The following is a 20,565-nucleotide window of genomic DNA, read 5'->3' on the forward strand; positions in this document are numbered from 1 at the left end:
GGACATTTAGCAAATTGCTGCTATAAGCCACATAGTTCTAATTGGTTATCACTGTCATTGCTAATTATATGCCATTTTTATTATTGTCATTGCTGTTTTTACCATTGTCACCAATGTTGTTGCTAATTCTTCTGACAAATGTCATTACTGAATGTCGTCACTGAATGCAATATCATTGGGCTATTCTTCAGCTAATCTTTTGTACCAATATTGCATTTTATTCTTATAACATTCCATTTCTGTTTCATTGTTACAGTTATCTTTGCCATGGACAGAGTCCTCTTACTTTGCTTATTATTTATTAAATTACTAGTCACCCAGATACCAGCTATTTAATAAATGTGCAAGATGACATTTGCCTTTTTATCTGGTGTGTGAGTCATTTATTGTCATTCAGACTGGGCATAGCCAAGATCTGCAACCATTAAGAGAGTACACATCTTTGGTGGAGGTGCTCTTCCCACTCAAGGTATGTTGCGGTACCCAGCAGGGAAAGCTACATTGTTAATTCTTCTTCCTCAATTGTTGGTTGCTTTAGTCATGGCTCAAATAGTGTAACCCTGTCTAAAATGGTATATAAAAACTTCCAATGTGCATTTACATCTGGTCCGACCTTCTCCTTGATGTGAATCTATAACAGTATACACATGGAATTCTTCATTGTTGAGCATGTAAAAATGTCCATGCATCCTGGCAGGATGATCCTGCTCATGTGCCTAGCTGCACAGAGTCCATGACATAATGGTATGCCAAGTAAAGTTAAAATGTCCCTGCTTCTGTCTGAGGCTTTGTGATTGCAAACATATTCTATAAAGTTCATTATTTGAAACCAGTAGCAGTATAAATGGAATAGCAGCATCGTATGTGTCCCACCTTCTAGCTCTTGGGCTGCTTTGAATGCTGTACTGTCCCTCACAGATTTAATTATCATCCAAATTAAGTAATGCTGATCAAGTCAAGGCATTGTGTCATAGATGTAGTATAACATTCAACAGGAACCTCAGATGTCTGTACTGGGGCAATAAAGTGGCATGATACCAGTCAAGGTATTCTTTCTAAGTTGTATTGAAAAGAAAAACAAATATTACACTCATAAAAACCTCTTCCTTTTGGTTTTCATGGCTCAAAAATTGAGTTGTATTGTCTGCAATAGCTATTGCTTTTCTTGTGCCTGATATGAAAGAAAAAAACAAACACGATTTTTGTTTACTGTTAATCATGTAAGTGCTACTGTACAGTTGGTATATATTATTGTTAAGATAGTCAATTTATAAACAGCTATTACATAATACTATAAAACCATTCTGCAAATATTTGCACTGTAGAGGGTGAAAATGGTTTATAGTAATGACCTTCTTATCTTTTCAATATATATTATTTATAATAATACTTTTATATTGATAGCCTGTGACAAGATCTATATTCTTTATTTGCCTTTTCTGAATGTGCATTTACAATGACCCTGGGAAAGAAGACTACATTTTTGTAAGTAATTGCATCCCCCAAGGTACTTCTGTGTGATGTAGCACCATAAATACCACTGCACAGAACTTAAACAAACACCATTACATCTCAGCCACCTAGTGAATGAGTGCTAATTACATTTTCTTAATACACTCAGGTCCTGTTCTTGATAAATTGATAATTTTATACACGTGGTATTATGTGACACAACTGATCATGGCAATGTAGTGAAATGTTTTTTTGAAATATTTAAATTGTATCATCATCATCATCATCTATTTATTTTGTATGTATATGATATAATTTTACATTTCCTCCATCAATTCATGATAGCCTTTCCAATATTACATTTTTCATGTTTTTATATACCAGCAACCTATCCCTTTCTATATTATTACCACTCACTTTACTACTCAGTTATGAAATACTTTAGCCTTTAAAATATTTCTTATCTAACTGACTACTTTGCTGGACATTATTTGGGTTTTCTTGCTTATCATATGACTAATACCACAGATCAGTGATGGCAATAGTAGGTCGCCAGCAACCTGGCGAGCTTTCACCTGTGGCCCCTAGCTCAAAGCCCCCACTCTGTCTTATACTCTGCTTTATAGCATAAAGCAGAAAATAAGACTGCACTAGAGCTGCCAGTTTCTGTGCCACTTGAAAACAGAGAGCTCACACAGCACATCAGTGGGCGAGGGATTAATTATGTTCCTTTATAAAGTTTTGAATCCTCCAGTATTTGCTACATTCCTTGGCCATGGTTGAATTGGAAACTTAGAAGTGGCAGTGTGGAAAATCATAAGTAAAAGGAATTTGATAGTTTTACAATGATAGCATTTGGAGAAGTGTCAGTAGGGCATACCACCATATACCAGCCCACTATGACCACTGTTGCTCAGGGAATTTATCAATATTTAGTTTCTTCCAATCCACATTCCAAAGTTTCATAACCATAAGTTGTTATTTAGTAATTTATCTCAGAATCAGGGAATCAATTCCGGACATTGTACACACTGACCTACCATGAATATCAATTATAGCAGATTAATACATGAGTTGTGTATCTTTTCTACATGTTGATCATGTATTTTTAGTTTCTTTCGGTACAAAAAACTGAAACTGAAATTCTCTCAAAGTCCCAGATAAGCTTCTCTTTTTTGATCTCACATCATCATATTCCTCCATAGTCAATCTAACCTTCAGGTATAAGGTATTTGAAGAACTACCCAGTAGAATCAAATTTGAAAACACCCCATATCAGAACCGGGAGGTTGCTCTGCTCTCCGGTAACTCCGGGAGGACAACCAGAAATTCGGGAGTCTCCCGGATATTCCGGTAGAGTAGGCAACTATGCTATACGTATCCATATCAAAAACTTTTTTTTTGGACATTTCACTGAAATATTGTTAAACCACTTTTAATATTAGCTAATGTTATATGCCCCCTGCATATTTCACAAAATAAGCAATACATCCCTGTGTCACTGACTGAGAAAGTTAGGTTTTCTGGCTAATATGTGGTGCCCCAAAACCCTGTTAAACAGCACAGAGGAAGTACATAAACACTTTTGAAATGCAGGGCTACAAGGGGTTAATAGAAGCTGAGAGAGACACAGTGGGAATGGCAGTTGACAATTGACAGTTGAACTGAAAAGGTCAGTACCCAGAAGGATGTGCAGGAAGGAGGAGTGTGTGTCATAGCAACAAGTCCACTAACTTTTGTAATAACTGTGAACTCCCAGAAGGCAGTGGGGAAAGGAAAGTTCTAGACTTCTGAGGGAGAGAGATAAGGTTTATGAGTGACAAGAAGACAGACCGAGAGATAAGAAATCTGAGTTGAATCTTTCCATGTAGCTGCTCACTACCTCAGGAACAGGCTGAGAGAGATAAGAGGTATTACTGCTGGAAGTCGATCATATAAAGGAACTTTAGTTGAAAATACAGTAGGTCTGCAAATCACCTTTGTCACAGATTCCTCCACTTGCTTTCCTCCATGCTGACAGATTTAATGTACTACAAAATTCCTGTGCACAGGTCAGCCCAGGACTGAGTGTAAAATATGGTAACGTTACCAGGAATAATATTGGTACCAAATGTTTTAGTTGAATGTTAATGTTAAGTGATTTACCTAAAAATTGATTTATTGTTATTGAAAATGTTATCGCAATTGTGCCTTATACTCACCAGGTGTATATTATATGTTAGATGCTATTGTGCTCTATATTGATCAAATGAATATTTTGTCATTACTATTGAGTTGAAGGGGTCAGTGGCGCGGTGGCTTTACAAAATTATCTTTACCGCATTATTAATAAACCCAAGTTATTTGACCAATCCTTGTCCCTCTCATTGAAGTATTTATCTCCTGACCACCGGATATCCGACCAAAAAAAAGAACCTGACTCGTGTCTGGAGGACAAGGTAAGGGAAGGAAATCCCATCAGCACTCGACCACCACAAATACATTAAAAAGTTTTTCTATTGATTTTATCACCTTTAAAGCTTTATTGCTGGTAATATTTTAGCACAGTCTTTGAATTTCATGCATTCCTCTTTTCCTTGTTTAAGATAAATAAACAGACTGTTTCATTGGCAAAAGTCTTAAACAATGTATTGTTATAAGCAGACTCTTAACAGCTACAGAACACTAGGTTATAGTCAGCATTCTAACCATTTATGAAGAATAGGAACTTTTAATCTGTCAGCAGCATTATAGTATTTAGAGAAGAATGTATTGTCTCTATATATCGACCCTTATCACTGATTAGTCATAATGTTACAATACCCGCTCTGACTTATTCCAATGTCCTGTGTCTGGTAAGTCGTAGATTACACATCTTGTATTTGTAAGAAAGTTTAAAGAAGTGATATGCAGAATTAAGGATATACTGAATAGAGAAAAACTTCATGATTTGTTTCCAATCTTGTGTTTAGCTTTCGCCCTTTTAAAGCTATATGGGTACATTTTTATGGGCATGTTTCATTGCTGCATCTGGCCTCCAAGCTGTCCGATTTATGATCCTGCAAATTGGAGGCTTAAAACTAGAGATGTTCACTGACCCCCATATTTTATTTTTGGTTTTGGATCTGTTTTAACTTCGTATTTTGATTTTGGCAAAACCGCCCTTTGGTTTTGGATCTGTACTTTTTTTTAAAAATTGCTAAAATATGTTAAAAATCACATAATTTTGCTCTTTTTTTTGTTCCTACATTATTATTAACCTTGCAGGGATGGCCATTCAATGCCATCGATTACAAATACGTCTAAACAATGAAACCCACCGGTGACTTTATAGAAATGGATCAATTTTTAAGCAATGCTGGATTCTCATTGGGCGATTTCAAAACACTCAAATAGAGGGATTTATGCTTCACATGCAGATAGAGGCAGGAGAGAGGAGAAAGAGTAAGCAGTTGGTTGGTGTTATATTGGTGATTTGATGAGTTTATATTGATTTCCGAGTGCTGTGTTTTGTGTATTTTACCATATTGTGATTCTTTTTTGTCTGTCTGAAAATGATTTGTCCTTGTCTTTTTCCCTTTTATTGTTTTATATTGTCAAAATCCACCATCTTTCCCCAGCAAGAATTGCAAGGGGTTATGGGTAGGTTTTTATAGTGTTCTTGAATGCTTAGGCACCTTTATTTCTGAATGCTTAGGCACCTATTAGAGGCACCTTTATTATATGGTGTGTTTTTCTGCATGTTTCCCAGCAATCTTCAAAACCATAGCTTCCTATATCTGGCGGGTTGTATTCAGATCATGGAAAAAATTATGTTGGTGATCACATTTGAACAATGAGTTAGCCTTTAAAAATGTTGCTGTTTGCATCTTGACCACAAAAACGCAGATAATCAGTGAGTAGATCAAATTGCACCTTTGCAAATATACCCCCTTCCTACAAAAATTGTGAGCATTTTTTCACGCAAATATGTGCACATCTAGGAGCATATTTAAGAAGCGCCGCTTAATATGAAAGATAGTTTTCAATCCTCATATTCATTAGGATTGAACTATCTTTCATAATTATCAATAAACTTCAGCAGGGACAGCAGTCACGTTAAACTGCTGTCCCAGTGAATTTTTTCACTTTCCTTTTCGCAGTCTCTTCAGTGCGAAGAGAAGGGTCTTCACGGAATCTTCATTAAAATCCTAGTGTGCATGCGTCGACCAAAAATATAGGGCATGCACACAGACACTATAATAACTAGAGATGTTCACTGACCCCCGTGTTCTGGTTTTGGTTTTGGATCTGGATTAACTTAGTGTTTTGGTTTTGGCAAAAAAGCCCTTGTGTGTTTTTTTTTATTTAAATTTTGCTTTTCTTTGTTCCTACATTATTATTAACCTCAAAAACACTAATTTCAAGTCATTTGCAGTCAGTTTTGACCACCTCAAAGGTCACAATATTATTTTCATACACTTTCATACAAAGACTGCAGCATTTCTTGCCAGTGATAAGAAGGCCATTGTCATGCCTAGGCATGACAATCCACCTCTTATGTGTGGAATTTTTTTTATCCAAATTCTGACAACAGTTGTCTAGCTATATGTAGCATTGTAAAGCCACAGTCAGTAGCAGTAGACGTAGGGACATTAACCATCTAGGATCCTCATCCATGTTGCGCCATTTGAAGCGAGTTCATGGAAAGTTCTTGGGAAAATCAGAAACTTATGCTACAAAAATAAAACAAGCAGTCCAGCATCAGCTTCTTCCCTTCTCTCATCTAGATCCCAGCACCTGCAATCTACACCCCTAACACCTTCATCATCAATATCCTCATAAGTGACCGGAGTTAGTCCTGCATCCAAGTTGCTAATGCGAGATGACTCCTCCCCTATCCAGGACTCCTCAGAAGAATCCTTGAGCGTAAGGCCCACTGCTGTTGCTCATGGTGCTGGGGGTGGATCTTCAACCCATAAACAGACCAAGAAGAAGACTACTAGTAGTTTACAACAATTGACTCTTAAACAATCCTTAGAAAGAGGAAGCGAGTATGAAAGCTGTCACCCAGTCGCAAAGCGGATCACAGACGCCATGGCGACTATGCTAGTATTAGATCTGCGTCCATTATCCACTATTAATGCAGCTGGTTCTAGATAGTTACTTGAGGTCTTTTGTCCCCTTTACCAAATTCCATCTCAACATCATTTTACAAGAAAAGCTATTTCTCACCTCTACCAGAAGGTTAGTAAAAAATGTAATTATTTGACTACAAAATGCCATTCTACCCACTGTATGCTTAACCAAAGATATGCGGACAAGCGGAACTGGGCAAACTAAAGATTATATGACTGTGACAGCCCACTGGGTTGGTAATTCGCCTTCACCAGCAGGAACAGCAGCAGCTGTATGTCACATTTCTCTGAGGCAGGCTACTCTGTGTATCATCTGCTTCACTAAGAGGCATTTTATTATTATTATTATTATTATCGTAGATTTGTAAGGCACCACAGTGCTCCACAGCGCCATACAGTAAGGAAGACAAGGATAAAACAAGACATAAGAAAAACAAAAACAGATAAGGCACAAAATGAATGGAGACATGAAAACAAATGGTATGGAGGACCCTGCTTATTAGAGAGCTTACATTCTAAAGGGAAGAGGGCACAGCAGAAACAAGAGGAGCGAGTGTGGCTCAGAGTGGAGATTGGGATTGTTGTCAGGGTGCATTAATGTGAATAGTGTTATCGAGGATAAGGTCACCTCTAAAAAAGAGATGAGTTTTCAAAGAGCATGTAAAGATTTGATGGCTGTGGGAAAGTCTGATTGAGCGTGGTAAGGAATTCCATAAGTGGGGAGCAGCACGGGAGAAGTCTTGAAGGTGGGATTGAGAGGTGTTTATCTGAGACGAGACAAGGCACAGGTCAGAGGTAATACCACTGACAACCTGTTTGAAAAACTAAGGGATGTCATTGCAACATGGCTTATCCTGTTTGGACTCTCCTGAGGATATGTGATTTCTGATAACGCCACCAATATTGTTAGAGCATTAAAGCAAGGGGAATTCCATTACATTCCCTGTTTTGCTCACACAATCAACTTGGTGGTACTGAACATTTTAAAAAATGGCAATGACATGCAGGCAATGCTGTCTGTGTCCCAAAATATTTAGGGTAATTTTCGGGATTTTGCAAAAGCATGTAGGAGACTGCAGCAGCTGCAAGAAGAATAGCATTTAGGGGGAATGTACTTTAGTCCAGCACAGTGGAGAATTCAATCGGTGTTGTGAAAGATGCTGAAACCACTCGAAGTAGACACCTGTGCAGAGAGTGCAGACAGTTAAATACTGACTGTTTTTTCATGTAGCACACAAATACTTGATAGCTTATTTGTACACTGAAATTTAAAGTTGATATTTGTGTGCTACATGAACAAACAGTCAGTATTTAACTTATGTCCAAAACAGAAAACTAATTTTCACCCCTTGCATTGTAGTATGGTTTTGTCCAAGAGACTTAAATAAGAAACTTCCATCTGCCTAAAGCTTTAATGGTGCTGATGGAAGAGCCACCTTCAGCAGCGGCTGTAGCCGCCCCAATCCTAAAGGAGTGAGTGCCAAAGCGTGCCGGGTCTAGACCCACGTGCACTAGCGCATGTGTAAATATAGCTGTAAATTGAAATTTTGAGAGAGGAGCCCTGTCATCATGAACTAACCAGGGTTCAGCCTGCTACAGGACAAATATCACTCTCTTCTTGAGCCGAGATGGAAATCCAATGACCACGAGCCGACTGATCTGTTTTGGATCTAAGGATTTGACAAGACAATTGGTTAACATCCAAAAACATATGCCTAGTCGACAAAGCGTTCCCAAGATCATGCTTAGGCTGAGCCACCAACTCACTCACCCTAAACGCGCCAAAGAAAGCTAGCAAAAAAGCTGAGCGAAAAAGAAGGGCCTCATAAGCATTATCAGTAAGAAGCGCAAGCGCAGTCATAAGCTTACTCAGTATGTTTTTATCAACCAGCTTTCTCACATCCTCCCTTCCTAGTTTCATTCGTGACCAACCTTTTAAAGCTTTGGATATTAAAAAACCCTTAGTAAAATCTGCACCACCGTGCAATCTGGCCATAAAGGAAATGCCGGCAAGCATGGCAGCCATGGATGTCTTAGAGACTCCCTCTTTATATTTGGACCAAATGAAATCTAATATGTCAGCGCTCTGACCTGAATCGCACCGATCGCGCGACTGTATATATTGCCGCCATTGTAACCAGGAAGCCCAATATGATCTTCTTGTGGAAGGAGCCAGCAATGTTTCAGCGAATCCTACAATGCCTGCTCGACTACCTGTCAATCAAAGGGGGGACATGACGTACCCATAAGTTCAGCCTGTGGAGCCAACACCCTAAAACGTCCCCACTGCCCTCGTGATAAAGCATCAGCCACTTTTTACACCAGGGACATGCTTAGCCCTGAATGTAATTTCCTGCTCCAAACAGGACAACACTAGATGCTGCAACAAATCAATCAATGGAATTGAAGAAGCACTCTGTTTGTTAATGCACTGTACTACACCCAGCTTGTCACACCAGAAAGTCACCTGCTGCCCTTGTAACAGTGACGCCCAGAGCACAACCGCCACCACAATGGGGAACAATTCTAGTACCAGCAGATTACCTACTAGCCCACTGGAACGCCATGATTCTAGCCACCGTTCAGCGCACCACCTACCACTAAAATATGCTCCAAAACCAAAAGACCCAGAAGCGTCTGTTAATAGTTCAAGGTGACTACTAGACACCTGTGGAGCCGGCCAAATACGAATTCTCAAGGAACCTCAGCCACATTTGCAAACTACCTATAACTTCGTTAGACAGCTTGAGACGTGCATGGGGCATGACATCCCCACTGTAGCCAGCTGCATCTTCCTGCAGAATACTCTTCCCATGGAAATAATTCTGCAAGCAAAGTTAAAGGAGCCAAACAGTGATTGAGCCTGACGCAATGTAATAGAACGTGCTGACAAGGTAAATTCAATTAATCTCACCAGCTTCCTCACTTTCTCCTGAGGTAACCTACAACACCCTTCCAATGTGTCAATCTCTATTCCTAGAAACGACAAACAAGGTAAGGGACCCTACGTTTTGTCATGTGCGACTGGCACTCCCAAAACAGAAACTAATGCCTTAGCAGAAAACAAAATATCCGCACACACAGACGAATCTGCCGGTCCTATGATCAAGAAATCGTCCAAATAGTGGGCAACACCCACATGACCCGTTCCTGCCTGTATACACCAGTGCAGGAAGGAGCTGAACGCCTTGAAATATGCACAGGACACCGCACAACCCATTGGTAAACACTTATCCACATAATAACCATCTGGCAGACGGAAACCCATGAACTTAAATGACTCCGGATGTAGGGCAAGCAAGTGAAAGGCAGATTCAATATCCAGCTTTGCAACAACGCCCCTGATCCGAATGATCTGACCAGGTCTAAGGCTTCCTCGAATGACTGATAGTTTACAGAAGTGTCTTCTATAGCTATGGCATCGTTAACCGATTGCCCCGGGGGATGTGAATGATGCTGGATAAGCCTAAATTTCTCCACTGCTTTCTTAGTTACTACCCCTACTGGGGAATTAACCATGCCTAGTATTGGAGGATATGCAATAGGTCCTGCCATGAGACCCAAATCCAACTCTTTCTGTATCTTACCCGCTAAAACTCCTGGAAAAACATAGGCTGAAGGCAAATTCTTTTTTGCAAAAGCCTTAACTACTTCATTGAACGGGAGTAAACATCTTTAATTATTAAATGTTTTATTAACATATTTAACCACAAATGAATATTCAGATATAAGATACAAGGGTCATATAGTATACTGTGTATACTATAATGAAAAAAACATGCCTCTATCATTTATTGCATATATTGTTCTGTGATAATATATATTACTTATGATGTCATGAATGTCAATATTTTGTTCTGTGAAGCAGTAAAGTATTTAAGGGATGCATGTTACAAAAGTGGGCAATATAATATCTAAGTACAAAACAGCTGATGACTCTTCACATGGTATATTACCATCCATTCTTCTATTCATGTTGCTTTAATTTATTATGTTAATAATTATTGGTCTTCTTCAGTAAATCTAATTCACAGTATTTACAGGCTCCTTTACAAGAGTAACTGATGCACCAATTGTACGGTATGGAGTAGCGACATAATAGTCTAAGCAGCAGAGTGACACAGACGCAATTCACATAACAGTCTATTTTGCAACTAATTTCGACAGTGTTGCAGCTAAATGGGTTTGAAAGGACCAAGGTTATGATTTATAAACCGAAATGACAGTACATGGAAAACATCTTCCAGAATTATTGCCTTTTATGGTTATTATGCAAACTACCCACAGGAGACAGTCTGTATCATGTAGCATCACAAGCTTTAAATCATATATCTTAAAATGGTTTTCTACATTTTTTCCATCACCACAGAACTTACTTAATCAGGTCCAGATTTAAATGTGTCATGTATCAGAAAGAAGAGTTTTCTATATTCAACAATTCAGCCAACCTTCCCCCTTTGCTTCTCTCATCCTGTATCATATGGCCTCTCCTTTGAACATAACACGAATAGTGATGGTTTGACAAATTTCTTGAACTAAATTAATAAAGCTAGCAGATTTTTTGATGGTTCAGTAAGATCAGAATGCAGCAATGTGTTGTTAATAGAATAACAGTCATTCTAAGGTTGTAATTTGAGCTTGTCAGTCTCTACAAATATATAAAGGTCTATTGCACATCTCACAGAGATATAAGGATAAAAGCTATCACACTGCCAGCTTATGGTGACATTCTCCTATTGCTATGTATGTACATACAAGTTAACCCGTGCATGATACTCATGTATTCTAGTCAAATCAAGCTACTTAAGGTGTTAAAAAGGTTCTTGTCATGCATTTGGGGCTAGGCCAGGCCTCCTCAGGGGAAGAGTGTTACTTCCCGACATAAGCGCCCTTTTTTAACTTGGTTTTGTCCACATGTCACCACCTCATCATTCTTCTCCATCACCTCATCCTTCATCTTCATCGCCACATCCTTAATCTCCATCGTCTTACTGTTCTAAAACCTCTCGATACACAACGTTTCTGCTAAACACCTTATCGCTGTGCTCAATCAGTCTTCCTTGAAGGGCAGTATTCATAACCTGCACTTTCACATCACTGCTTCTCCGTACTCATGAAAATGCGACATACAATTGTCCATGACCAAACACAGGCTCTGGTAAATAAATACCCACACGGTCAAGAGTTTGAGCCCTCAACTGGTAAATTTAGCCTTTACTACCCCTCCCACGGGGGGAAGGGAGGATGATGGAAGCTAACTGACTTCACTATTATAATTTTTTTGTCAAATAATGTCAGTATACCAAATTTCAGGTCAATTGGATGAGCCCTTTCTGAGAAAATATTTTTTTCCACACACACACACACACACTAACACACGCCGCTAGGCTTATATATATTAGATTTCATGCTTTTTCCTGGTTGTGTGATGCACAATAGCTTGTCTAAGATTTGTATTATGTACTAGAGCTTTCACTTAAAATCCCATATTATTATTGACTTTATTTTTAAGACAACTAGAACAAGACACATGTTGCCTTTCTTAAGGCCATATCCAATAGTTATTGGAGAAGAATATAAAAAAATGTTTTGCTGGGTCAATGAGTTTTGAAGCTCTTAAAAAAATAGCTGGTGTTCTAGAGTAAAAAGTGTAGAGAGCAAAAATTACATCTATAGAGGTGCATTTGACATCACAATCTTCCGGTATCAGTTTTACAGGAACTTCACATCACTTCTCTGTGCTATTGGAAGACCCTGCTTCTTTCACCTAACTTATAATTAGTGCTTGTCTCCATTTTCCCCCTTTATATCATGATATTTCCTGTGTTAGATGTACCTATGTTATCATCATCGTCAGCTATTTTTATAGACCCACTAATTCTGCAGCGCTGTACTAAGAACTCACGTCAATCCCTGCCCCATTGGAGCTCACAGTCTAAATCCCTAACATACACACACTCACACAGAGAGACTAGGGTCAATTTTGATAGCAGACAATTAACCTACTAGAATGTTTTTGGAATGTGGGAGGAACACGGATCACCCAGAGGAAACCCACGCAATCATGGGGAGAACATACAAACTCCACACAGATAAGGCCATAGTCGGGAACCGAACTCCTGACCCCAGTGCTGTGAGGCAGAAGTGCTAACCACTAAGCCACCATGCTGCCCATGTCCTTGTTCAATCATTCAAGTGGACAGATCACTGGCTTCCACAATGTCAGAGCATTGATCTCATGAAATTATCTGTGATGCTGTGAACATTCTGATGATCTGGTAAAAACAAAATAACAAAAATTGCACCTGCCACTTATTCAACTCCTTTCCCAGCACATACAAACTACATTAAGCCATCCTAGTGACACAGATGTATTTTTCTTTAGTGTCCTTACTCATGCAGTAATGTTATGCAGAATGTATGCTACATTATAACATTCTGCATCACATTAATGTGTGTTTGTATACCCCTGGCCCTATTATACCCACCCTAAAGATTTTGACACACATGTGCACTAAACATGACCTTGTAAATAGTGAAGGGTGCATGTTAATTTGGAAAGATACTAGTGCATTTATCCCATCAAGCACTACTGCAAATGAGCAGTTCCTGATAAAAGCAGGTGCATCCAAGCAAGTGAAAGGGATGAGGTGTAATGATATACTCATCATGGAAGATGCTGTGAGATTATAAGTAATTTCCAAGCATGTCTCTGTTGACAGTATACATGGTATGGTCTCTACACCACACTATTTCTCAGAAGGTTTTCTTGTGTTGTGACTTATCTGATATGCAATGAGAAATAACTCATTAAACTCCAGTATTTCATTTTAGCTATTTAAGCTGAGCGCAAGCTTTTGTTACTGATAAATTAAGAACTGCACTTAAATGCCAAGCTTGTAGGCTTACATTGCACTTACCTTCAGGGGTAAAAGCTTTACCTGGATTGTTGTGAATTATTTAATAGACTCCAAAGGGTGTAGCGAAACAAGTCTTTATAGTATCCAAGAGCAGGAATTTCTCCCTCTTTTATCTCAGGAAATCCATCCCTCCCACTCTGTCACAATATATTTGTTAATTATGTGTGGGTTTTATTGTGTTTCTAACCTTCTTTTTCTTTACTCAGACAAGGCACAGTCAAGGGAATGCAGTGCAGTCAGCGGTTAATTCATGGCGCAAGAGTTTATCTTTGGCAGCAAGATTCTTCCCCCTTCAATCTATGTCTATATTAGGGTCATTTCTGCGAATGCCCTGGTTATCGTTTCTGCCAATGTGCCCTTTGAGGCCAGAGGGGTGTAGTTTCTCTGACACTGTTAAGTTAGCACCTGGGATTCTGGGTCAGTTGGCCATCCCTATGTTTGTTTGTATAGTATTAGCTGGTTAGCACAATTTGCATTTGATTTTGTTACCACCATCATTTATACAATTAAAACAGTAAACTTAGTGCTTCAAAATTGAAACCTATGTCCTTGTCTTATTTCAGATATTCAGGTGTTATATATATTTAATTTAAGGAGTACAAAGCGGATGTATAGAGGGAGATTATCAGCCATTTGGCGTTTATATTTTTTCTAGAGGCTCCATGCAATTTCCTTCAATAGACCCTCACAGAGGAAGGTAATAAGGGCTCACCCACACAGTAGTTCTTAAAGCATGCACACTACACATAGTTTTAGATCTGTCACTTTTTATGCAAAGTGACTAACATTTGCATTTGTTGCCATGTTACATTTCTCTACATTTAAATCAATATACTTCCAAAGAAAATTATATTTCACAGCAATACAGTAGTTATTAAATCCTGCTGCAGTTCAGTGAAGCTCTCAGCATTAAGAATACTTGATGCCAGTTCTTCAGGACAATTTCTCATTATTTGCTTGCCAAATAGTTTGCTGTGCATGCTAAATATTTGGAATTGTATGTAATGATTCAAAAGCTTCAACTGGTAAATTCTTCTAGTAAATACATTGCAAAATCTATTCTCTAAATATCCAATACTCAGAGTACATTTCCTTTTGGCCTATGAATCCTTGTTCATGAGAAACATATTTTAGTAAATCTGCCAGGAACTTTTGTTATCATGTGTTTTTACTTTTCTCCTTATATGTAATTTAATTAAGTATTACTGTTCTTTAGAGAGAGATGTAATTAGTTCTAAGCACATTTTGTCCTTTTTAAATAGGTAGCTTATTATTATTATTATTATTATTATTATTATTATTATTATTTTTGATGGCTTTTTTAATATGTATATATGGAAGAGTAAGAAGATACAAGAAGAGATACGTAGCTACCCTTATTTTAATTTATTGCATGTTGTCTGATTACATTTGGTTTGTAGCCCAGCATCATTATACAGATTTGGCAATAAATGTAATAGTTTATCTTGGCCCAGAAAACACCTCATTAGAGCTTCCATGTGTAAATCTATCTTCCGTCTGGTTACAACACTGTAATGTTTTCAATAAGCTGGAGAACATGCAAATTATGTGAAGTATTCACTTTTTAAGCCACTGACAATCATTTAAAACAAGTGAAGAATGAAAGATTTTTTTTTTGCATATGTCCTAATGACAAGGAATTTCGTCTGACAAACAGGTCTAGTTAGCTCCATTTAAATTTGACAGTTTAATAACTGGTTTGAATTCCCAACATTTTTTAGCATTTTTATTTGTTGTAAATTAAATAAACATATCCTTTGAAACCAAAGGATGGTTTATATATCTTTATAATCCTGAATAATAATGATGATAATAATAATAATAATAATAATGTCTTGACAGATTTCCTTGATAATGGAATGGAGTCCTGGATACCATCACTATCAATTGATCATAATGAAACCAACTTTTACTTGAATACAAAGAATGAAAGATTAAAAATTTGCTCATTCAGAGCCTGAGATTTTATATTGTTAGTAGAGTCTTCAAATTAAAATATAATTAGCTATGTGTATATACTTTGAGCAAACCCTTTAAGATAATTAAGAATGCGCCGATAAAGTATTCAAACAAATATTCATATTGCAAAATGTATAAAGCTATTAAAAAGAGCTAAACTGTGAATAAAACTACTTCTACTGCTCAAACCTGAGCTAATACTGGTGGATGTAAGTCAAGGACCTCTCACTCAAAATGCTGTGTATGTACTTCAATAAGCCTGGGCATTCAGTAGTTTATTGCGCTAACAGTGTCTAGAGGACAGTGTTTACAGCAGATTACAAAGGAAAAAGCTCTCACTGGAACTTTCAATGCCAAATTACATTTTAAAATTTAATTTACAATTATTTTGACACATAACGTCCGCTCTCTGCATCTCAGGAAGATAAAAATTAGTTGGCCATGAATTCTCAGCTGAAAAAAAAATAATTGGTACCTAACATGTGTAATTTGTGTTCCATATATTTTAAATAGAGATGCTCAGGCTCAGTTCCCCGAGAACCGAACATACCTGAACTTACCATATCCGAGCCGGCTCGGTACTTTCGCGCTTTTTCGTCGTCGGATCTCGAATTCTATAAGTATCGCCCTTCATGGCGATCCAGCGCCATTTCACAGAGGGGCACAGAAGGGGTAGCACAGTCTGTAGAGCAGTTGGGCAGCAGCATAGGTAGAACAGAAAGAGGAGGGGATAGCAGTGTTTTTCAAAGTCTACAGTGGCATTCAGGAGAGTTCCATTGCTCCATTGCTAATTGTCATTGCTGAAATGGAATTAATAGGGCAGGCTTGGTCTTCTAAATCTGCAGTCCCATAATGTACAGTGTTATATAGGTAACACACAAAGAGGAGAGCTCCATTGCTCCATTGCTAATTGTCATTGCTGAAATACAAATACTAGGCCTGACAGGCTTTTCTTCTGACTTTGCAGTCAAAGTGTACAGTGTTATATAGGTTACACACAAAGAGAAGCGCTCCATTGCTCCATTGCTAATTGTCATTGCTGAAATACAAATACTAGGCCTGGCAGGCTTTTCTTTTGAATTTGCAGTCAAAGTGTATGGTGTTATCAAAATTAATTCACAGCAGTACACAGAAGAGCAGGAGCACCAAGCAGCTGCTGGCACCAGTCATGATGATAGTAATCCCTCTATATCATCTGGTAAAGTCTATGTAAAAGTGCATAGTGTTTTTAAGTCAGGGAAACAAAAATGTAAAAAAACACCTTTTACCTTGGTCAAGAAAAAAAACTGTAATCCAGGCAAAGTTATCTGCAGAAGAAAATAAAATTGCCAACATGCTATTCTACATAGAAGGCAAAGAAAGGCAAAGAAATAATGAGGCCTTCGCCTTTCTCTATGAGTGCGAGTTCTGCAACTGTCACTGAGGCATCTTCTTGTAAGATCAGTCGTGACCAAGCAAGACCTTGTCATTCGGACGCCAAAAGTGGTGTCCAAATACTTTTACGTGTAAAAGTCGAGCTGGAAGAAAACAGTAAGGCATTAGATGAAAATTTATGTTCAGGTTCAGAAATGACACAAATCCCTGAGGAGAGTCTATCCGTGAGTGCTATGTGTAGTCATGACCATTCTGTTACTGTACACATAAAGAATGCCCCTTTCAGCATTTCTGCAGATGTGTGCCTGAACAGCCCAAGTGTAGCTGGTGATACACCAATTGAGGATGCCACTTTGGAATTGGAATTCTGTAATGGTGGATTCCAGCGGTGATGAATTAATAATTTGTGTGGATGATGTACACACTGATGAGGGTGAGGATGAAGCTGAGGATGATGACATCTTGCCATAGTAGAGTTCATTAACAGCACTGTGCCCTAAGCCCTTTGTTGGCTTGTTTTGTGGTGGCCCAAACAAACCAAGCACTTCAGCCACAAGGAGTTGCACTTTTGTGGCTGAAGTGCTTGGTTTGTTAAAGTGTGCAAGTCCATTTTAAGATCCAACATAAGGGTTGGTGGGAGGTCCCGAGGACAATTCCATCTTGCACCACTTTTCTTTTCTGCCACTGCTGTTTGCCAATCTGTCCTAGATGTGCTAGGAACTGCCGTGTGTTTGAGTCATTGCTCTGTCGCATACCATCCAGCCAGGTCACTGCAGTATTTGTCCGAAAGTGTATGAAAATAATATTGTGACCTGTGAGGTAGTCAAAATTGACTGCAAATGACTTGAAATCAGTGTTATTGAGGTTAATAATAATGTAGGAACAAAAAACGAGCAAAATTATGTGATTGTAGCATGTTTAGCAATTTTTCTAAAAAATACAGATCCAAAACCACAACCAAAACACACAAGGGCGGTTTTGCCAAAACCAAAATCAAAACCAAAACACGAAGCTAATCCAGATCCAAAACCAAAATCAAAACCAGTTCATGGGGGTCAATGAGTATCTCTAATTTTAAGATAAGTACAACTGAAGTATGTGACCACATCTCTATATGCATTAAGTCTATCTTGATGCAGCCACAATAAGAATGCGTCAGTCATCATCATCAGCTTGGACATCAGGACTAAAGAGGAAGTGAAGTTCATCCCAAAGGGGTAAGTGATTCTCTTTCACTTCCCCTGACAATCATCAGCAGCTGCATATATGGAGGGCGATTGATTATTTTAATAGGACCTGATTGAGATGAGCTATTAAGTTACATGATCCATTTATATGTTTGGTAAGTTTTCCATCTTGGATACCATGGAAGATACATGTAGCAATGTATTAAGCAGTGGATTGTCAAACCTCATGGTAAACCACTACTTATTAGTAAAAACAAAAAAAGTGGCTGAAACAATAATCGTGCCCTACATCTAATACGTATCTACCCAATGCTAAGTAGCAAAACTACCACCTTGTACTCCTGACTGGTGCATACCAGTGTAAAACTCTCAAAATATAGTGCATGCTGTTGTGGCACTACAAGTACCAGCATGTATATGGCCACCAGTGCAAACACTTCCACTGCCACAAGAATGTGCACTACAAGTAAAAATTTTAAAAAATATAGTGCCCCAGTAGTATTAAAATTAATAGCAGTCCCCCTTTATATAAATGAATAAACTAAAAATGCACCATAATGTAGATATTAATGTGGTCTCCATAATTTATAATTAAATGTTACCTCCATAATAAATACTTACTTAAAGTCTGCCTCTTTTCTTGTTCTGATGTAATCCAAATGGAAATAAAAACATACAAATAAAACCTTCTGGATGGAACACATCGCTCCAATTCAAGGTACCATGGGTAGCCAGACAGCAAATCAGGAACAGTTTCTTATCTGTGATTGTCAAAGTGCTTAACTTGAAGATCAGTGCAGGAAGATCAGCACATAGTTAATCAAGCTGAGTCAAGTTGATTCTGGTTAACTCTCCGAGGAGTGTGTTTCACTAACCGCAAATTGTGTCACCTTCCGGGTTCTTGTTACTAAACCCTTATGTGCATACATCTAGGTTTGCATAACTTTATGGATAGAGAGAAATCGGCACAAAATAGTCGCTGTTGTATGCCAGAGTTTTCAAGGATGTAAATAGTCAATAATAGTGTTTATCCAACACGTTTTGTCACTCTAAGATGACTTCTTCAGGGATATGTGATGTGACTTGATGTTTTTAAAAGGTCTCTTAAGTGAATATGGGTGATATTCCTTAATTGGCTAATTTCATAGGTAGAGATCCTGTCATGTTATTCAGAAATCCTCAATGATAATGTAATGGTAAATTGGATGTGTAAAATCATCAACAAGATTAGCATGAATGGATGAATAGATATAATGAGTGAAAAAGATATACATAAATTATGAATGAATATAATAATTAAGTCATTATGTTCTTGCTGTTCTTATAGTGATCAAAATTGGTGAGAGCATCTGAAAGACTAAAATCATGGTTTATATGTGTCGGGGTACCAAGGCTTGGTGCCCCCATTATTGATCTCTGATAACCTGATTTCCTATTAGCATAATTATTTCGAAAGGAGAGAAGGAAGTGAAACACAAAGTTGTTTGCAATTTCAAAATCAGCTCTGAGGGTCTTTTCAGACTGCTACTTTATTTATACCAAAGCTGCAGCATTAACTGGTTAACAACAAGTACATTGTCAGAATTACTCTGTGGAATTGATGATACCTGCCAGCAGTTGGCGCTACTGAGTACTGAGGCGCGGAGTCTAACACGCCCCTGGTTTTCACCAGGAACCCCCGCAAGGAGGTATGGACTTCGCTGCAAGGGACGCGCAGGTCGCGGCCCTCAGTATCAGTCAGCTGGCGAGGTAGCAATTGAGGCAGCGGTGACAGGCCACCAGGATGCAGGAGGGAAGAGTAGTCAACAAGCCGGGTCACAACCAGAGGAATGGATATAGCCAAATCAGAAGCAGGAGAATGGTCAGGAAGCCGGGTCAATACCAAATATCAGTCTAAGCCAGAATCAGGAACCGATGGAGAAGTCAGGAACAAGCCGGGTCAGAATCCAAGTAACAGCAACACAGGAACAAATGCTGGAGCAAGGCTGAAGATCAAATACTCTGGCACTAGACATGTGTCAGAGGCTGCTTTATATACCCTAAGGTGCCTCCTGATAGGGTTAGGGAGATTTTGGCGGTAAGACATGCTGGCTGCAGACAGGTGAGCAGAGATAGCGTCCTGCTGCTAGGCAACAGGACGTGGTTGCTTGGAAGGTGCAGGCGTCTGTCTCCTGCCCCAAGTGTCAGTGCGGAGACGGCGCCTGACATACATATAAGGACAAATCTTTATTTGCAACAGTAAGTACATATAAGGAAATCTCTTTTGCTCAGCAAATATTTCTTTGCAACAATAAAAACATATAAGGCAACATCCTTTGTCCAGTTCTACGTAATTTCCTCCAGGCTGCTTGCTTTCAGTCTTGCATCCTGCTATTGTCTGTTCTATAGGAAACACTTGTTTTTCTTCAAGGTCATAGTTCTGTATCTGTAGTTATAGTTTTTAAGGTATTTCACACATATATTTCTTCCTTTAATAACCATTAATTGTTTTATACTCTCACATATGTCATAAGGAATACATGTTATAAGGTTGTGAAACTGATGTTCATGGTGACT

The 20,565-nt window shown here is 38.5% G+C and overlaps 1 long non-coding RNA gene across 1 annotated transcript; it reads left to right on the plus strand.

Annotated features, from left to right (window-relative positions):
- The first annotated feature begins 3,240 nt into the window (after positions 1 to 3,240).
- On the plus strand, positions 3,241 to 13,903 carry LOC142142850 (uncharacterized). The gene is made up of 3 exons (XR_012689355.1): positions 3,241 to 3,412; positions 3,825 to 3,890; positions 13,675 to 13,903. It is a non-coding gene; the product is annotated as an uncharacterized LOC142142850 (long non-coding RNA).
- The last annotated feature ends 6,662 nt before the right edge of the window (positions 13,904 to 20,565 follow it).

The sequence above is a fragment of the Mixophyes fleayi genome, chromosome 3, assembly GCF_038048845.1.
Source record: "Mixophyes fleayi isolate aMixFle1 chromosome 3, aMixFle1.hap1, whole genome shotgun sequence".
Taxonomy (NCBI): Eukaryota; Metazoa; Chordata; class Amphibia; order Anura; family Limnodynastidae; genus Mixophyes; species Mixophyes fleayi.